We start from the raw sequence: 16,612 nt of genomic DNA, 5'->3' as shown, positions 1-16,612 counted from the left end.
TTGGAAAGAAGCACGTAATTTGTAGATTGAGTAGAACGATAGAAGACAAACCAATAAAAACTGGGAAAACAATTGATTGACAGTTCAAACGGCCCAATGGAAAAAAGAGTGGGCAGAGAGACCTGAGAAGAGTGTATTGGCTCCTGTATGCCGCAGTAACCAGTCTTTCTCTCGGCTCCTTCTTTGCGTTGCCGGACCTGACCGCTAGGTGACAGGCCTAGGCTTTGCTCTGAGGTGGTCACGTTGTGGGGACGCCCGTTCCTGGCTGCTTCTCAAGAGCGGGTCGCGAGAGATTCCTTACCGACCCCATGGCCCTTGGATCTATTCTGTGTTACTACTCCTGTGACATCATGGACAGGTCACTCGACTCTCTACAAATAAGAGAGAGGAGGCAGAGAATCTCAGAACCAGTGGTTAGATGCCTACTGCTGGATACTGGCCCTCATCAGGCGCACACCGGAAAGTCGCTGTGGACAAGCCCACAGATACCGCCCACAACACTCCTACCATTGGCGGACATGAAAGGGAATAGGTTTTACACGTGAGGAAATCAGTTCAGATTGCCATGACTTGCCCATGATCACACAAGTCCTCAGCAGAACTTGGTTCAAGCCCACACTATGCATATTTCAATATGCCACGCCTCATCTTTTCTTAACACTTTCGAAAATATCAGCGCACTCAAGCTTCTCATATCCTGGTGAAATAAGGTTGATGGATATTAAATGTTCCCAACATCTGCCTTAGGAAATAAGCAATGAAAGGGCAAATGATGTTTCTGGTCTCACAATGACATATCTCGGACTAGAAATCAGATCTCCTGACTTGGAGCCCTGTTCTGGAGGTAAGGAAGGAATAACTCTGGATCTTAGCAGCCAGTGTAGGAAAATTTTGGTTTCTCAACTCGAGAAGAAGAAGGCAGATGGATATCCAGTCCCCACGCATCTGACAATTGCTGCTTCAGGCCTAGTCTGGAAGCTCAGGGGCTTGTGACAGTCTATGCAGTCAATTAAACAGTATTTTTTCTACTGTTTATCAGGATTTGTATTATAAAAATTTAAATTCAACAAATTCTCATACCTGTCTAGCTAGGTCATAAATAGGCTTTTCCTTTCCTTGGGACACCAAATTTAGTTTGATTACATGCATTGTGATAACAGTGAAAAAACAAATTACACTGCCTTATTTTGTTTTTGTTTATTGAATACTTGTCAACCATTCCTTTTCTTACAAGAAACTCTTGAATTGGAGTTAAGAGTACAGTAAATCTTTGTAAAATTTTTCCATGACTTAACCCACAAGTACTGGCCAAGAACAGGAGATCATTAAATATATTGTCCTCTATTACTTTCAAGAGTGCCATAAATGTTTGCACATATATACTGAAGGCATTTTTTAGTAATTTTATTGATATTTAATACACATACCACGCAATTCACCCATGTAAAGGGTATAATTCAATGATTTTTAATCTATTCACAGAGGTGTGTAGATATTACCACAATCAATATCACCTGCAAAAGGTGGTGACCCGTTAGCAGTCATTCCAGTTTTTCCCCCAACCACATACCCCCCACCCCAGCCCTAGGTGACAACTAATCTACTTTGCATCCCTTATAGATTTGCCTATTTTGGACATTTCATAAATATGAAATCTTACATATGTGGTTAGGTAACTGGCTGCTTTCACTTAGCATCATCTTTTCAAGGTTCATGTTATAGCATGTATCATTACTTTATTACTTTCCATTGCTGAATATTTTATTGTATGGATATACTACATTTTGTTTATCCATTTAGCAGTTGATAGGCATTTGGGTTGTTTCCACTTTTGAGCTATTACAAATAATGCTGCTGTGAACATTTGTATACAAATCTTTTTATGGACATGCTTCATTTTTCTTAGGTTTATATATATATATATATATATGATTATACAGTGAATTTGTGTTTAACCATTTCCCAGACTGTTTTCCAAAGCAGCTTGTGCTGATTTGAATCTATTATGTCCCCTACTGAAGCCATGTTATTTAATGCAATCTTGTGGGGGCAGACTTACTGGTCTTTTGATTAGGTGGAACCTTTTGATTGAATGTTTCCACGGAGATGTGACCCACCCAACTGTAGGTGAGACCTTTTGATTAGATCATTTCCATGGGGGTGTGACCCCATCCAACCATTGATTAGTTCATTGGAGTACTTTAAGAGAGCTCATGTAGAAGAGAAGACAAGAGAGACATTTTGGAGAGAAGCTAAGAAACCTAATCCAGAGTTGGCCCTGGGAGAACAAGTAAAGATGCACAGGAGCTAAAGACCAGAGTTGGCCCCAGAGAAGCTAAGAGAGGATTTCCAGACACTTAGAGAGAGAAACGCCCCAGGAGAGACAAGCAGAGAGCTGAGAGAAGCTAAGAGAGACAGAAGCCCAGAAACATTTTGGAGAAAGCCATTTTAAACACAACCCAGGAGCAAAGGACCAGCAGATGTTAGCCAGTGCCTTCCCAGCTGACAGAGGTGTTCCGGATGCCATTGGCCTTTCTTCAGTGAAGGTATCCTCTTGTTGATGCCTTAGTTTGAACACTTTTAAGGACATTTGTGAACTAATAAATCTCCTTCATAAAAGCCAATCCATTTCTGGTATTTTGCATAATGGTAGCTTTAGCAAACCAAAACACAGCTACACCATTTTATATTCCACCAGCAATGAATGAGAGTTCCTATTTCTCCACATCCCCACCAACACTTGTTGTTGTCCACTTTTTGATTATAGCCATCCTAAAATGTGTGAAATGTTATCTCATTGTGGTGTTGATTTGCTTTACCCTAATGACATATTTGTATGTACTTATTGGTAATTTGTATATCTTCTTTGGAGAAATGGCTATTCAAATATTTTGTCCAATTTTTAATTGGGCTGTCTTTTTATTGTTGAGTATTTAAGCAATGTCATTAAAAACCTGTGCCCCAGAGCACCTGGAATAGTCCTTTCCATGGGTCTCTGAGACAGTCCTTTTTGTTGAAGATGAAGCACTCCGGCCAAATCAGATTACAAGTATTTTTCAGGGAAGTATCAGAATAAAAACTATCTGTAGATGACAAAAGGCTTAAAATGGCCATGGTTAATGTACTGCTATTTTACAATACAGTGTTCAATACAAAAATAATGCAATTAAGAAGGGAATTTGGTTGTTTTCATAGCATGTAACATTTTTTTTTCAAGAATAACTGGAATTATGACCAACAGCAGTGAACTGTTCTCTAATATGAAGCAGATCAGTACTAAGATATCTCTTGGAAGTGAGAAGACTGACATATCTTTAGGAAGATTATATAATTTCTGAAATATTTATTTTAATGACATTTTACCCATACAAATTTAATCAACAGAAAATTAGAAAGTTCTTTTTAATTTGACACTTCCCATGCAACTCGTAACATATCAAATAAACCTATTTCTAGCACCTCTTTTTTTACAAGGTGAAAGAACAAATCCTTTGTCATTTTCCAAGGGCCCTCCAGAAAATCCCAAAGACAAGTTTGAGATCAAGAAGACGAAGAAGACGTCATTTAAATTTTGATTTGGGGAAGGCAAGATATCAGAAGTTGTCAGGTTGTTGGGGAAAGCTGTTCTTAAAAAAAAAAAGTTGTCAGATTGGAACATTTTGTTAAATGAGGTCATGGGTCACTGTGAAACAATATTTGGTTCCCTATTTAACCAACATGACAGTGAAAGATTTTTAAAGTAAATAGAGGAGTTAATATGATTGTAAAAAAAAAAAAACAGTGACAGTTCTTTCAAAAGTGAGAAGACTTGTTCTCTGAAACAATGAAGGATAATAAGGTCAATATAAAGCATAAGAGATCATTCTGATATGATGCAGAATCTTTGCCTTCTAGGCAGACTACTCAGATGGTTAAGAAAAACTTACAAATTTGTACTAGGAGCAGACCAATAATCCAAGAACATTTTGCATTTTAACAGAGAAAAAAACAAATTCTGGTTTTGTCTGACGATATGAAGATACTGTCTGATAAGAAAACTCTTTAAAATCTTATAAATCTATCATATCTTAGCCAGTCGACTATGACAAATCAAATTCCTTTTCTGCAAACCTTCTACATCTTTCTATATCTATTCAGGTTTTGTCCTACACATTCCTGTTTGTCAGTCAACAACCAGTCATTTTACTTTAGGACAAAACTACCCTCTTTTTCCTTAACAAAAACACACCATGCATACCTCACATGTTTAAATTAACAAAAAGATCTTATAACCAAGAAATTAACAAATGATTATGATTACTGAATCATTATATAAATGTTTTTCTTTCTATATAGTGAAATAGGCAGAAGTTACTACTGAAATTACTGAAACTCAGCTAGGCTCAGCCCTGTTTACACTTACCATTATGATGGTTATTCTAGCCTAGTCTCAGCCCTGTTTATATTAACTATTATAATGTCATTCTAGCCTGGTCTCAGCCTTCTGTATACTTTCTATTGTAATGGTAACACCTCCACCCCTAATCCCTTATTAGAATCCGTGAAAACCCTGAACTCCTTAGATTAGGGGAGACAGATTTTGGGGGCTGATAGGCCATCTAATCTCCTGCTTAACACCTAGCATTAAACTCTCTCTCTCTTTGAAACCCCAGTGTCATGGTTTGGCTGTTATGTGCATTTGGCAGAGAACCCACTGCTTTTGATTGATATCAATCTTGGAAACTGGCTTCAAGCCAATAGTCTACAAAACACAAATACTCTTGAAATAAAGTTTGTGAGAATAATAATTCCATTTGGTTAAACTCAAATTTACATTTTTTAATCATTTTAAACATATAGCAGACATAATGTTGGCTTATTTGATTAGCAAACCTGTATAAACTTGGGAAGAACATAGGCAAGTGGAATAAAATTGTATCCTACCATTGTACTTATTGTTGATAATTCAGAAGACATAGTTGCTTTTATTTAGCTAACAACATTAAACTTGTTCTCTTTGCCAAAGGCTTACCTAAATTACGTGAACTTGATTTTTTTTTTAAACATTTGGGTTTAGTTCTAGGACTACTCTTTTTACATTGGAAGTATTAGAAGTTCATTTTCCTGAATTTCTGGGACTTGGGGAATTGTTCCAGTTTGCAAATGCTGCCGTTATACAAAATACCAGAAATGGATTGGCTTTTATAAAGGGGGGTTATTAAGTTACAAATTTACAGTTCTAAGGCCATAAATGCCTCCAAACTAAGGCATCAACAAGAGGATACCTTCACTGAAGAAAGGCCAATGGCATCCAGAATAACTCTGTCAGCTGGGAAGGCACGTTGCTGGCGTCTGCTGGTCCCGGGCTGTGTTTCAGCTCCTCTCTCAGCTCCTGTGCATCGTTATCCTAGCGTCTCCAAAGTTCCTTCTGTCTTCAACTCCAAGCATCTCTGAGCATCTCTGTCAGCTCCTAAGCATCTCTACAAAAGTCTCTCTCAGCTGCTCTGCACTCCTTCTGTCTGTGAGCTTTCTTATAGGACTCCGGTGATTTAATTAAGACCCACTTTGAATGAGCAGGGTCCATTTCTCCATGGAAATAATTTAATCAAACATTTCCACCCTAATCAACATACTAATAAATCTGCCCTCACAAGATTGTATTAAAAAACATGTTTTTGGAGGGACATTGTTCCAGTTTGCTAATGCTGCCGTTTTGCAAAACACTGTAAATGGATTGGCTTTTATAAAGGGGGTTTATTTGGTTACAAAATTACAGTCTTAAGGCCATAAAATATCTAAGGTAAGGCATCAAAAATAGGGTACTTTCACTGAAGGATGGCCATTGGCATCCAGAAAACCTCTGTTAGTTCGGAAGGCATGTGGCTGGTGTCCGCTTGCTCCCAGGTTGCGTTTCAAAATGGTGTTCTCCAAAATGTTGTTCTTGGGGCATTTTGTCCTCTCTTAGCTGCAGCTCCTCTTCAAAATGTCAATCTCAGTTACTTGGAGGTCCCTTTGTTTGTGAGCTCTTTTTATAGGACACCAGTGAACTAATCAAGACCCATCCTGAATGGGTGGGACCATATTTCCATGGAAACATTCAATCAAGAGGTCATACCCTAATCAAAGGTGTCACTCATAGTTGGATGGGTCACACCTCCACGGAAACACTCAGTCAGAAGAGTCCAACCTTATCAACACTGATATGTCTGCCCCCACAAGATTGCATTAAAGAATATGGCTTTTTCTGGGGGACATAATATATACAAATCAGCACAGATGTAATATATCCAAACCGGTACATGAGTGTTAATTTATATATAAACACTTATTTATCTTTCAGCCAATTTGAATAGAGCTCTTTTAAGGAGTTTTGTAACATAGCTTGCTAATACCATCTGGAGGTAAGAAATATCATATGTCAAACACACAGACAGACTCAAATATAGAACGTACAGCTTCAATTTAAAATTTTCATTGAGTCAAACATAAAAACACAGAAAACGTGAAAACACAAAACTCACTAGTTTATATAAAAGAGCTAGCTTTCTGTCTTGCCTCACTCTTATATTTTTGTCAGAATTTTGTTCTTGGCAAATGTGATCTTTTGAGGTTAATTCTTTAATATGAGGCCTAAAACTCTCTCATCAATATTTGTGGAGACTTTTAAGATTTTCTTTGCCCTGATGTGATGATATATTGTGGGACAAAGGATTCTATAGGTCCCTTTCTGGGTCAGTCCAAATAGCCTTTGCCTTCCAGGATTTAGCATCTGAGATTCAACCAGCAGGTGTACAAGCTTATATAGGTCAGATAACCCTTGACCCTATGCACTCAAAAGAATTCTAAGTTCTTACATGAATAAATATGCCTGTAACTCCTGTTTTCCTTCTAATTTCTCCTTATGGGAATGGAAATGTTTATCCTATGCCTGTCCCTCCTTTATGTATTGGGAGCAGATAACTTATTCTGTAGGTTTCACAGGTCCGCAGATGGAGAATTGTGCCCCAGGACACCTGTAACCAATTTTGATGAAACTTTGTAGTTAATATTATTACTGAAATGACTTAAGGCTTTTGGAATATTTTGATGGAATGAATGTATTTGTATGTAGAAAGAACATGTCTTTTGGGGGTTCAGAGGGTGGAATGTGGTGGTTTGAAGCTGTATGTACCCCAGAAAGACATGTTCTTAAATTTAAGCCAATACTGTGGGTGTGGACCCATTTTAAGTAGGGCCTCTTGACAAGGCTACTTCAGTTAAGGTGTGACCTATCTCATTCGGGATGCCTTAATACTCCCACTGGAGTCCTTTGCAAATGTAATGGAGAGAGAGACAGAGAGAGACAGAGAGAGAGAGAAAGGCACTGAAGCAAGAAGCTGAAAGCAACAAAACCCAGAAGAGAAGGGAGAGACCAGTAGATGCCACCATGCACCTTACCATGTGGCAGCCAGTCTTCAGGAAGGAAGCATCACTTTGATTATGACTTGATTTGGACATTTTCCTGAGGGTGGGTCTTGATTTAATCACTGGAGTCCTATAAAAGAGCTCACAATCAGAAGGACCTCAGAGCAGCTGAGAGAGACATTTTGGAGACAGCCTTTAAAAACAAACTTTTGCTGACACTTTTGAGATACAAGCCCAGAGTTTGCTCTGGAGAAGTTAAGAGAGGACAAAATTCCCCAAGAGCAACATTTTGAAGAATGCAGAGAAGCTGAGAGAGGAGCTGGAACACAACCCAGGATCAGCAGATGCCAGCCACATGCCTTCCCAGCTAACAGAGGTTTTCCAGATGCCATTGGTCTTCCTTCAGTGAAGGTATATTCGTGATGACGCCTTAGCTTGGACACTTTCATGGCATTCAGACTGTAAATTTGTAGCCAAAGAAACCCCCTTTATAAAAGCCAATCCATTTCTGGTATTTTGCATACCAGTGGCATTAGCAAACCAGAACAGGGAACTAAAGAGATGGAAAGATATTCCATATTCATGGATAGGAAGGCTAAAGATCGTTAAGATGTCAATCCCCTACCCAAGCTGATCTACAGATTCAATGCAATTCCAATCAAAATTCCAACAACCTACTTTGCAGACTTAGAAAAGCTACTTATCAAATTTGTTTGGAAGGGAAAATGCCTCAAATTACTAAAAACGTTCTAAAAAAAGAAAAACAAAGTGGGAGGACTTACACTTCCTGATTTTGAAGCTTATTATAAAGCCACAGTAGTCAAAAGAGCATGGTATTGGCACAAAGATAGACATATTGATCAATGGAATCAAATTGAGAATTCAGAAATAGACCCCCAGATATATAGTCAACCGATTTTTGATAAGCCCCCCAAATCCACTGAACTGGGACAGAACATTCTCTTCAACAGATGGGGCTGGGAGAACTGGATTGCCATAACAAAAAGAATGAAAGAGGACCCCTACCTCACACCCTACACAAAAATTAACTCAAAGTGGATCAAAGACCTCAATATAAGAAACAGTACCATAAAACTCCTAGAAGATAATGTAGGGAAACATCTTCAAGACCTAGTAACAGGAGGTAGCTTCTTAGACCTTATACCCAAAGCACAAGCAACAAAAGAAAAAATAGATAAATGGGAACTCCTCAAAACCAAAAGCTTCTGTGCCTTAAAGGAATTTGTCAAAAAGGTAAAGAGACTGCCAACTCAATGGGAGAAAATATTTGGAAGCCATGTATCTGATAAGAGACTGATATCTTGCATGTATAAAGAAACCCTACAACTCAAAGACAATAGTTCAGACAGCCCAATTGTAAAATGGGCAAAAAATATGAAAAGACATTTCTCTGAAGAGGAAATACAAATGGCTAAAAAAAACATGAAAAAATTTTCATCTTCACTAGCTATTAGGGAGATGCAAATCAAGACCAAAATGAGATAGCATCTCATACCAATAAGAATGGCTGCAATTAAACAAGCAGGAAACTGCAAATGCTAGAGAGGATGTGGAGAAATTGGAACTCTTATTCATTGCTGGTGAGACTGTATAATGGTACAGCCACTCTGGAAGAGAGTTTGGCATTGTGCCGGTTTGGATGTATTATGTCCCTCAAGGAAAAGTCATGATCTTTTAATCCAATCTTGTGGGATATTGGATTAGATTGTTTCCATGGAGATGTGACTCACCCAAATATGGGTGATAACTCTGAATTATTTCCGTGGAGATGCAGCCCTGCCTATTCAGTATGGGTCTTGATTAGTTTATTGGAGTCCCATAAAAGAGCTCACAAACAGAAGGAGCTCAGAGCAGCTGAGGGGAGACATTTTGGAGAGAAGCTAAGAGCTGACACTGACACTGACGCTGGAGATGCTTGGAGATGTTTGGAGATGCTAGCCCAGAGATTGCTCTGGAGAAGCTAAGAGAGGACCCCAATGCTTAAATGCACAGGAGCTAAAGAAGCTAAGAGACACAAACCCAGAAACATTTTGGAGAAAGCCATTTTGAAACACAACCTGGGAGCAAAGGACCAGCATATGCCAGCCTCGTGCCTTCCCAGCTGACAGAGGTGTTCCAGACGCCATTGGACTTCCTTCAGTGAGGATATCATCTTGTTGATGCCTTAGTTTGGACATTTTTACAGCCTTAGGGCTGTAACTGTGTAACCAAATAAACCCCCTTTATAAAGCCAATCCATTTCTGGCATAATGGCAGCATTAGCAAACTGGAACAGGCAGTTCCTCAGAAAACTAGATATCAAGTTACCCTATGATCCAGCAATTGCACTTCTTAGTAGATACCCAGAAGATCTGAAAACAGTGACATGAACAGATATTTGCACACTTATGTTCATAGCGGCATTGTTCACAATTGCCAAGAGATGTAAACAATCCAAATGTCCTTCAGCAGATGAGTGGAAAAACCAAATGTGGTAAATACACATGATGGAAGACTACACAGCAGTAAGAAGGAACGAGGTCATGAAACATATGACAACATGGATGAACCCTGAAGACATAATGCTGAGTGAAATAAGCCAGATACAAAAGGAGAAATATTGTATGTTACCACTAATGTGAACTCTGTGAAAAATGTAAAATAAGTGTCTTATAATGTAGAATACAGGAGGCCTAAAAATAGACAGAAGCTAGTGAAGGGGGAATGATAATCTAATATGTACAGATATGATAATGAGGGTGATCTTAATGATATGGGAATGGTCATGTGTGACTATGGTTCATTAATGGGGTTATAAGTATCAGTGATGCATTAAAGGCAAACATGTTTGTGAATGGTTGTTTAAAGTCATGTAACCCACAGAGGGAAAAAAAGTACATGGCCTTTTCTGGGGTACATAACAGCTCCAAACCAGCACACACCACCTTCTGAACCTCAAAAAGACATGTTCTTTTCATATGCAAAATACATTCCTTCCATTACAATATCTCAAAAGCTTAAAAATCATTTCAGTAACAATAAATAAGTAAAAAGTATCAAAATCAGTAACAGTTATGGTCTATCCTAAGGCAAAATGCTCCTCTGGCTGTGGACCTGTGAAACTTAGAATAAGTTATTTGCTTCCAATATACACAGGAGGGACAGTCATAGGACAGATATTCCCATTTCCAAAGGGGGAAATTGGAAGGAAAATGTGTCAAAGTTCCCAAACAGTTCCAAAAACCTGAAGGGAATACTTCGTTAGATTTTAAGGTATGAGAGTCATTTATAGAATGAAGTTTTAGCTTCAGAGCTTGAGAGAATGGCAGTCGCACCCTTTCCAAGAGCTTACACAGTGATCCTGCTCTCTCCAAACACTGGAGTGAGGGTTCCAGCATTTCCAAGCTTTGGGGAGACCACCATGTTCTCGGTGTCACCCTCTTCAAGCATCAGGTGGCATCCAAACTCTCTGCCATCTCTAAGGGACACTTTCAACCGCCTGAGAACAGTGGGGTGGTGGACAGGCTCTTGCCAATCCCCAGGGAATGTTCTCCACCCTCTCTGAAGGCCTGGGGCACAACATTCTTCCTGAACAACTGGGGCAGCCAAGTTCCCCTCAATTCCCTAGGCATCTGAAAGCCCTGGGGTGGTAACACTTTTCCTGAACAGCAGGGTGGAGGGCACACCATCTGCAAACTCTAGGGCAAACTCACCCCTCTCTACATGCATGGGTGGGTCCACTCTCCTGGCCCGAGGTTTATTGACTCCCGACTTGAGCTTCTACGGTTCTGCCTTTGAAGTAATTTTTTCTTCAGTCTGTCCCTTTTCTTTCGCCTTTAGTCCAGGCTTCTCTGGTGAAAGGCCACTGGCATCTGGGTTTCTTTGTCAGATAGCAGGGCACATGGCCAGCATCTCCTTGTCCTTCACTCCTGGGTCTTGTTGCTTTCAGCTTCTGATTCCAGTGGCTTTCTCTCTGGAGTGTCTGTGGGTTCTCTCTTAGCTTGTCTGGGGGCATTTCTCTCTCAGGCTCTCTCCAATTGCCTTTTATCCTCTCATAAAGGACCCCAGTAAAGGATTAAGACCCACCCTGAAGGGACTGGGTCACATCTCAATTGAAACAACCTAATCAAAAGGTCCCACCCAAAATAGGCCTCCACCCACAAGAATGGATTAAAAGAATATTCTCTTTTCTGGGGTACATATCAGTTCCAAACCAGCACTGTTCCAGTGTATGAGTTTCCTCAGGGATGGTTTCTGGCAGATTCTTCTCTTCCTGTGAATGGGTTATGCTTTCCTATTTCTTTGTGTGTTTTGTAATTTTTTTGTTGAAAACTGGGACATTCTTGAGTATTATTTTGTTGTAACTCTAGAAATCTAGTTTTTCCATTCCTCTGAGATTGCAAATTTTTGTTGTTGTTGTTGAGGGCTGGAGTCATCAATTTGTGACTTTTTCCAAACTATTTTTTTCTCCCAAATGGGAAATGGAAAGTGTCCAAGGGAGGAAAAAAAACACAGGTACTGCCACTTTTAAGAATTCTCTGCTGCTTCTCCCTGAGGGGCCTTCGAACAATGGCTGCCCTCAGAGCTAGCCACCCCAAACACACGGCAATCTGAAATAGCTGATCAAAAATATTGATCAACGATCAGACCATACACACCCAGATTGTGAGGGACTAGTCCTCATAGCCCACCCTGGCACCAGCAAGCTACCCCAGGAATCCAAGCTGCAGTTCCCACTGATGCCTGGCACGTGGCTGGGTGATGAAGGATGGGAGCCACTGCATAGAGGGTGAAATTCACTGGTGTTTACCACAATTTACCAGCCTCTTCCTCCTGCTCTTCTCTGGATACCTCACAGTGTTCCACTCAACTCCAGAGTTCCAAAATAGTTGATTCAGACAGTTTTTGCCAGTTCAATAGTTGTTTTGGTGGACAGACTGATTCTTAGAGCTCCCTATTCTGCCACCTTCCCACAATCCTCTCAAGTATTGCCATCTTAACCACATTAAGCCTTCCAGTCCATGAACATGAAGTGTCTTTTCATTTATGTAGGTCTTTAATTTCTTTCAACAATGCTGTAGTTTTCAGAGTATACGTTTTGCAGTTATTTTGCTAAATTTATTCCGAAGCATTTTATTCTTTATGATGCTGTATTAGTTTCCTAGGCTGCTGTAATAAATTACCACAAACTTGGTGGCCAGAACAATGGGAAGTTGTTCTCTCAGCATTCTGGGGACCAGAAGTCTGAAATTAGCTCACCATGCAGAAATCAAGGTGTTGGCTGGTCTATGCTCCCTTGGAGCCTCTGAGAGAGATCCATTCCTTGGCTTTTCAAGCTTCTGGTGGCTGTTGACATTCCTTGACCTGTGCCGCATCACTCCAATCTCTGATTCTGTGGTCACATTGCCTCCCTTCGTATGTGTGTCAAATACCCCTCTGCCTCTTTATCATAAGGACACTTGTGACTGGATTTAGGACCCACCCAGATAATCCAGAATAATCTCCCTATCTCAAGATCCTTAATTTAATCACACATGCAAAGATTCTTTATCTTTATAATGTAACATTTACAGGTTACAGATATTAGGACCTGATATCTCTGGGTGGCTGTTATTCAGTCTACCACCGATCCTGTTGTAAATGGAATTGTGTTCTTAATTTCATTCTTGGATTGTTTTGCTAGTGTATAGAAGTACAATTGATTTTTGTATATTAATCATATACCTTGCAACCTTGCTGTACTTGTTTATTATTTTTTTTATTATTTTTTAGTAGCTTCTTTAGGATTTTCTCTGTATAAGATCATGTCATCTGCAAATAGAGATAGCTTTACTTCTTCCTTTCCAATCTTGGTGCGTTTTATTTCTTTTCCTTGCCTAATTACCCTGGCTAGAATGTCCAGTATAGGGTTGAATAGCCGTGGCAAGAGCAGACATGCTGTTCCAATCTTAGGGAAAATGCATTAAGTCTTTTATAATTAACTATGATATCAGCTCTGGGGTTTTCATAGATGCCCTTTACCAGGTCAAGGGAATTTTGAATTAATTCTAATTTCGTGAAATAATCACAAAAGGGTGTTGGAGTTCGTCAGACGCTTTTTCTGCATCTGTTGTAATGTCATGTGAGTTGTGTCCTTTATTCTGTTGATATGGTGTATTACATTAATTGATTTTTGGATGTTAAACTACCCTTGCATTCCTAAGATCAGTTATTTTTCTATGTTGCTAGAGTCAGTTTGCTAACGTTTTTTTGAGGATCTTACATTACATTCATAAGAGATATTGCTCTGTGTTTTTCTTTTCTTGTGTTGTCTTTGTCTGATTTTGGTGTTAGGGTAATACTGGCCTCATAGAATGGGTTGGGAAGTGCTGAACAATTTTTAACAACTGTATCCATGACACTTTTCATAGAGTCTGCTTCAGAAAACTGAGCACAAATATTTTAAATGTGTCATGTGGTAAGATAAGGCAATAACGGAAACATTAGTCTCTTCTTTTAAAATCCTAACAAATTTAATTCTTAACATAACATGACTGGAGTGCAACCCATTTTGATTGAAACTGATTTTTCGTATCTAGCATAAATCTTTTACTCCATAAGTTTGGGTCTTATTTTTTTAATCTACTCTGACAGTTTCTGTCTTTTTGAAAATATATATCAATGGGGAAATGTATATATTGTAATTACACAAAAGGGGATCTTATAGAGAAAGTCGGATACATAAGTGTGGATTTCCAAAGTATAAAGATCATTGAGTGAAACAATGCAACACATTCTAGAAGTTTCTAAATAGTTTTTTTTTTACTTTTTATTTTGAAATAATTTCAAACTTATAGGACAGTTGCAAAAATAATACAAAACCTGTACAGTGAACATCACATTTTCCCACACACACCCCTGGATACCCAGATCTACCAATTTTAAGTTTTTGCCACTTTTGACATATCATTCTATCTATCCATCTATTTTCTGAATATCATGAATGGTTGCACACATCCTTAAACATATAATTACTTCCATGTACATTTCCTATGAATGAGGATATGCACTTATGTAATCACCTTAAGTGCATTTATCAAGGTCTAGAAATTTAACGTTGATATGAAGCTTTCACTCTGCATTCCATTTTCTCTTCATGTTCCAATAATGTTCTTTTGAGTTTTTCCTCCTCCATTCTTAGATCCCATCTAGTATCATGTATTGCATTTAATTGTCATTATCTCTTTAGTTTCTCTCTCTTGTTTTCTTTCTTTCTTTTTTATTGTGGAAATGTATATACAATGTAAATCTTCCCATCTCAACCTCTCCCAAGCATACCATTCAGTGCATTTAATCACATTCACAGTGTTGCAGTACCCTCACCACCATCCATTACGGGAGCTTTTCCTTCACTCCAAACCAAAATCCCACACTCATTTTGTCTTTACTCCCCACTGCCTCTGTCACCCACCCCTGTTAACTTGTATTATATTTCTGATTCTGTGAGTTTGCTTATTGTCTGATATAGTCTATATGTTTACCATGGGGCTTAAATTTAACATCCCAGATCTATGACAATCTCATTTGCTTTGAAACCAACTTAACTTCAATAGCATACATAAGCTATGTTCCTATACTTTTCCACCCCCCCCCCACCTTTATGTAGTTCTTGTCATAAATTATATACTTGTACAATATGAGTCCAAAACCATTAATTTATCATTACATTTTATGCATTTGCCTTTTAGATCCTGTAGGAAGTAAAAAGTGGAGTTACAAATCAAAAATACAACAGTACTGGTATTTATATTTACCCATGTCATTATCTTTACTTGAGAACTTTATTTCTTCATGTGGCTTCAGTCAGTTGTCTAGTGTCCTTTCCTTTCAACCTGTGGGCCAGTCTAGTGGCAACATTTCTTGTAGGGCCAGTCTAGTGGTGACAAATTCCCTCAACTTTTGTTTATCTGGGAATGTGTTAAAAGCTCCCTCATTTTTGAAAGACAGTTCTGCCAGATACAGAATTCTTGGTTGGCAATTTTTTGCTTTTAGCACTTTAGATGTGCCTTCCCACTGTCTTCTTGCCTGCATGGTTTCCAGTGAGAAATCAGTATTTAATCTTATTGAGGCTCCCTGTGTGTGACATGTTGCTTTTCTCTTGTGGCTTTCAGAATTCTCCCTTTATCTCTGGCATTCAACGGTTTGATTATAACATGATGTGGCATGGGTCTATTTGAGTTTATCCTGTTTGCAGTTTGTTGATCTTCTTTGACATGTATATTCATGTCTTCTGTTAAATTTGGGGATTTTTTCTGCCATTATTTCTTTGAATATTCTCTCTGTCCCTTTCTCTCTTTCTTTTCCTTCTGGGACTTCCACAATGCATATATTTGTGTACTTGATGATATCCACAGGTTCCTTAGGCCCTATTCACTTTTCTTCATTCCTCTTCTTTTGCTCCTCAGACTGGATGACCTCAATTGTCTTATCTTCAAGCTCACTGATTCTTACTTTTGCCAGCTGCAATCTGCTGTTGAACCCCTCTTGGGAATTTTAAATTTCTGTTACTGTGGTCTTCAGCTTTGGTTTGTGTTCATAATTTCCATCTCTCTATTGATATTCTTTTTGTGTTCATCTATCATTTTCCTGATTTCCTTTAATTTGTCTATGTTTCCTTTTTAGCTCTTTGAGCATATTCAGGACCATTTTTTTGTGATATATATATGTATATATATGCATTAAATAACAAGATGTCATGGTAGATCCAATCACTACTATAATTTTGAGGTAGTAAAAACTATAAACAATATTTTAGAATTATGAAATAACTGTAATGAGATATGAAAATACCTGTCATAACTCTTGATGACAAAGTCTCAGGTACTCCTAAGTCTACTGTGGTTTGTTTTTAAATGCTGAATTTCAGTTATCAATTAGCAAAATTTTTCTCCTCAATGCAAGTTCACAGATGACTGAATTCTATTTTTTTTTTCATTTTATTAGAGAAGTTGGGGGTTTATAGAACAATCGTGTATGAAATACAGGATTCCCATATAACATTCCACCATCAACACCATGCATTGGCATGGAATATTTGTTACAATTGATGAAGGCATATTTTTATAATTGTACTATTAGCTATAGTCTATGGTTTAACTTGGGGTTCACTGTGTTCTGTATTTAAAAAAAAAATCTTTGTCTGGAATGTCATAGGTCCAATCCTCCTCATTTCTAATGCTTTAATCTTCTC

At 38.5% G+C, this 16,612-nt stretch overlaps 1 protein-coding gene across 1 annotated transcript in view; it reads left to right on the top strand.

The window, feature by feature from the left end:
- The first annotated feature begins 171 nt into the window (after positions 1 to 171).
- MYH7 (myosin heavy chain 7) overlaps positions 172 to 16,612 on the top strand; it is a 53,249-nt gene continuing 36,808 nt past the window's right edge. Inside the window, exon 1 of the mRNA XM_037834572.1 lies at positions 172 to 844. The gene's annotated coding sequence lies outside the window, so the exon portion shown is untranslated. The remainder of the gene's footprint in view (positions 845 to 16,612) is intronic.

Source organism: Choloepus didactylus, chromosome 4, assembly GCF_015220235.1.
Source record: "Choloepus didactylus isolate mChoDid1 chromosome 4, mChoDid1.pri, whole genome shotgun sequence".
Lineage (NCBI taxonomy): Eukaryota > Metazoa > Chordata > Mammalia > Pilosa > Megalonychidae > Choloepus > Choloepus didactylus.
Note: the sequence above shows the minus strand (reverse complement) of the source record. Positions and strands in the feature narration are given on the sequence as shown.